Genomic DNA, 5,215 nt, shown 5'->3' with positions numbered 1-5,215 from the left:
AATGAGTGGAGAATACCCATGTATGTCGCATGTCGGTCTAGGTAGGTTTTCCCTAATAGAAAGTTCATTTTGCATTACAAATCCATTGTCTGCATGTACTGGTTGAACTGAACCCTCGTGTGACCTATGGTTGGGATCCAATTGGTGCGTTCATTCAAAACCTCAAGGTCAAAGAGAGAGGACCTATGAGAATAGGTTTCCCATTTTGCTTGGGAGATTTCTTCCTGAATATCGGTAGGAATGAAATCCTTGTACCGAGTGGCAAAGTTATTTATGTAGTGGTGCATGTGTGTATGCCCCCAATGGGCCCGCTATTGATAGTAAGTGATCCACAGTTAAATAGGAATGCAACAACTCACAGATATAATCATAAACACAAAGATGTAGTAGAAAAACACTTCATTTCATTAATAGAAAAATAATGAACTATGCTTACAAACAAAATGGAAATAAGGTAACTTGGGTGATGGTAGCTTATCTTTGAGAAGATATGTGGCGGCTACATGGCTTTGAACTGTGTTACGATGAGGCTCAAGGGCCTATTTATTATTGGAAAACATGAGAAAACCCTAATCAACCAAAACCCTAACCCGAAGAGATGTAACACAAAGAGTTTGTGGGCCCCATTGGGATTAATTAGGCAAACAACATCCCGAGGTCATAACTGAGCCATATTACCTGCATTTGATGCGTACGATACATTATTGGAAAGGTCTCACCGAGTACTACATGGTTCACTATAGGCCCTTGCCTATGGCTATGGGCCTACTATGGGCCCTAGAAAAACATTGTTTAGGGGGTCAAAACTGTTTTGGATGTTCATGACCTGAAAATTGCTAAAAATAGTAAATGCTGAAAGGAGCAAGAAAATAGATGCACTGCTTGCGGGTCTAGGTGGAATAGGCGGGTGGCCACCAATATCCACCTTGATAATTTCTCTCCCGTTAGGAAGAATTTTCCCCATTACATGGAGAGCCTCCATGAGGTGAGGAAATTTCTGTTGAACCTGGTCCTTCGTGAATCACTTGCCTTGGTGAAGGCATTGCCTTGCTTTGACAACTCGATATAAATGTATCCTCTGTTGGGGAGTGTTAATGATCTATGTGTCCATGATTGGGTTAGTTGTGGCCTGTTCTATGTAGTCCGGGTTGAGCTCTGTTGGTGTGAGTTGTTTTGCAATGTGAGATGTGTCCAACAATGGTGGAAAATATGGCCAAAGACGATCTACATTGAACATTGGGTGCAAACCAAGGAACGGTGGGATGCTAAACTTGAAGGCATTGTCATCGACAACCTTGGTGATGGTGTATGGCCCATATCAGAGCAGGCAAAGCTTGTAGTGGGGTCCAATGAGGCACTCCTTCTACAAATGTAGCCAAACTTTATCGCCCACATGGAACTTGTGTGACACTCGATGTTGATCATGACATTGGTTGTAATTAGAATTGGCTTTATCCAATATATATTGGACCTGTTGGCGGATGTGTTGAATGCACTCAATGAAGTTGTTAGCCCTTTTAGCTTCGGACTGAACGTGAGTTGAATCTACCTGAGTGACTGCAAATGGTATGGCCATGATAATGGGGCATAATGGCTGAAATCCCATCTCTACTGAAAAAGGTTTGTGGCATGTTGTGCTATGGAGATCTTTGTTGTATCTCTGTTGGACATAGGGGATACTTTCATCCCACATATGTGGATGCTTCGAGTTGTACATGCACAAAATGTGTACGATCATCCTGTTGACAACCTCTGTTTGGCCATCAGTTTGGGGATTGAAATCCATGGACATAGTATGTTTTGTATCTAGCATCAATCAGAGACTTGACCAAAATGTACTCAGGAATCTGCTATCCCAATCTAAGGCAATGGACTATGGGATCCCAAAGTGTACCCACACTCTCTTAAAGAAGAGCTAAGTAGTGGCCTCTTCTCTAATACTCTTGTTACAGGATTTCATGGTGGATATCTTAGAGAAATTGTCGATGACCATGGAAACCCAATTGTTGGCGTGCTTAGTAGAAGGAAGGCGCGACATGTAATCCATGGAGATAGATTCCCAACGCCGACTAGGAGTAGATAAAGGAGTATACAGGCCTTGCTTCTGGATGGTTGGATTAGAAATGGCCCAGGTGGTGCAGGATCTAATGTACTTCATGACATCCTGAGGAAGTTTCAGCTAATAAAATACTTTTGCAATACCACCACTATTTTCTCTACTCCGAAATGTCCAATGACCGAACTATAGTGTGCCTCCAAAATCATCTTGGCACACTTACTTGAAGGAACACATATGTGTCCTAGGTGGCATAATAGTGCATCCTAAAGGTGAAAATTTGGAACTTGCTTCCCTTCTAGGTGTGTGTGGTATATGTTGCTGAATTCTGGATCACTCTAGTAAAGATGTAGCCACCGCGATGTCTCGTTCCTACCAGAGTCGAGCACAATGACCAATGCCATGACCGGTCACCAGTTGAGGCAGTCATCAATGTTATTAGTGTTTCCCTTCTTATACTTAATGTTAAAATGGAACTGCTGAAGATAGGTGGACCATTTTTGATGGCGATCATTTTGTAACTGCCCTTATGTTTGTACGAACTGTAGAGGTCAGTGGTCTATGTGGATGATCGTTTCCTTCCCCAAAATGTATTGCTTCAATTAACGGAAGACCTGCACAATGAAATACATATGTTTGTCGTAAGTGGGTTACTTTCAGACTATGTTTGAAAGTGTCTCACTATGGGAAGCCACTCGATGCCGATGTTGAGTAAGAAGTGCACTAATAGCATAGTTGGAGGCATCTATCTCAATCTCAAATGGTTGTTGCAGGTGTGGTAATGTGAGCACTGGTGCAGAACATAGGAGATTTTTCAACTAGGGGAACGCATTTTGTTGGCTTTCCGACAAAAAAAACTTTTCTTTCTCTCTGCCCTTGGTGACTTGACTTAAAGACCAAGTGATATGAGAGAACCCCAACATGAACCTACAATAGAAATTGGCAAGAACCAAAAAGCTACGGATCTCGATTAGAGTGGTTGGCACTGGCCAATCCTGAATGACTTGTATCTTGGATGGGTCCACATGTACAACCCATTCATTAATGATGTATCTTAGATATTGAACCTCGGTCAGGCAAAAGGTGCATTTCTCCATGTTAGGACACAACTTGTGTTATCGTAGTGTTTGAAGTACATGTCGAATATCGTGGAAGTGCTCTTCCAAACTCTGGCTAAATATCAAGATGTCATCTAAATACACCACGGGGAACGCATTGGTGAAGGGTCGCAAGATGTCATCCATCAGTCTCATGAAGGTTCAAGGGGTGTTCCTCAATCCAAATGGTATGACCAACCATTCCAAAAGACCCTCCTTGTATTTGAATGTAATATTCCACACATGAGAGGGTTTGGTAGGCACCTGGTGATAACTTGACTTCATGTCAATCTTGCTAAAACATTTGGCCCCCTTTAAGTTGGTCCAAAAGGTCATCAATCTCCGATATTAGGTAGCTATTCTGGACAATGATCTTGTTCAACGCCCAATAGTCAATACAAAGCCTCCAGGGCCCATCCTTCTTCTGTACCAATACAATAGGGATCCCACAAGGTGATGAAATTGGCCCGATGTGCCCATTTTGCAATGGTTCCTCAGTCTTCCTCTAGATCTCATCGTTCCACAGAATGGAGCATCGATACATTGGTCCATTGGGTAGTGGCATGCCCGGGGTTATATCAATGGAGTGCTTGACCTGATAATGCAGAGGTACCCCTATGGGTGAGGTGAAAATATCCCTATACTCCTCCACAACCTTGTCCATATGTTGTTGCAATGCAAAGGAGCCCTGCTTGGAAGTCATGGCCACAACCTTCTTCTTTCCCTGAGGATGAATCATAGGGAAAACAAATTTCCTGGTCTGGTAAATGACCTTACTACATTACTTTGCAGTGATCAAAGAGATGGTAGTAGGCGAGGCTACCTCCGATATCCTGTACAACTTATTAGCCAAAGTAATAATCACAGAGCGAGGTCTAAACTCATATATAACATGTCACTCCTACAAGTATGGTTTTCCTAACAATAAATCACAAACTTCAAGAGGAGAAACGTCACACAATACCTCATCAATGAAAGGCTTGATGATGTAGGGAAGGCGACATTGTTGGCTGACATGAAGGTTTTGTCCTTGGTGAAGACAGTCGATGGTGTATGGTTGTGAATGTGTTGTAGTCTTTAGGCCCCATCGCTTCACAACCTCTATTGAAATGAGATTATTTTGGCTCCCGCTATCAATAATGATCTGCAACGAAGAACCCTTCACCCACTTATATGAGTGAAAGAGGCATTCCCCCTCCTCTGGATCTTTAGGCTCAATATTCTAGATCTTGGTAGTGGGCACGGTCAAATTGGGCTCCACATCAATGATATGCTTCCCTTTGTCAGTTCCCTTATCAGGTTCGGATTCAGAGTCGAAACCTATGTCTGATTATGAAGCCTTCACCTTAGACACCATTGACTACTTGGCCCAACACCTACTTGTATTGTGAGTGGACCTCTTATGGAAATCACACCATTTTCCCATGTCCTTCTTCATCTTCATCGTGTTGTTCTTTGCTTGTGGCTTCGACACACTGTCCTTGGTAGCCCCACCTTGGCTTCATGGAAAATTTTAGGGGCTAATATTCATGGGTGGGCTAATTTTCCATGTTTTTTCCAAAAAAGGATTCGCGAATTTCCATTTTTTTTAATGATTCGCCCAAATGTTATAGAGTAAAATTATTTTAGCTTAGTGACTAGTAAGGTTCACCAAGGTTTCTAAACTTTAAAATAATTATGTATCCTTAAAACTATCCCTATTTGGCTTGGTGCATTGTTCTGTGGTTTGGGGGCACCTTTTCCTTGCTTTGGATTTTCCGATCCAAAGTCCTTCTTCTTTTGTTTAAACTTCTGCTAATTCTTGATAGTGTAATGATACACCATGCCAAGCCAGCAAATGTCGAGGAAGTCCATCTCATTCTCGATGTACTTAGGTAGATAGATATGGTACTTGAGCACCAAATGTCACTTAGTACCTTTGATACCCAACTTCGTGCGAAGCGTATGGAAAATATTTGCGAACCATGGCACATCATGGGCCCTTCCTTGCCGTAACGTGGTTCAATTTATGTATTTGTCTTCATATCTCCTGACAAGATAATATTTTTCATTGATGGCATCT

The sequence above is a fragment of the Pinus tabuliformis genome, chromosome X (assembly GCF_031772625.1).
Source record: "Pinus tabuliformis cultivar Carrire ecotype Pingquan chromosome X, CPIR1, whole genome shotgun sequence".
In the NCBI taxonomy this organism is placed as follows: Eukaryota; Viridiplantae; Streptophyta; class Pinopsida; order Pinales; family Pinaceae; genus Pinus; species Pinus tabuliformis.
This window is presented reverse-complemented; position numbering follows the sequence as displayed.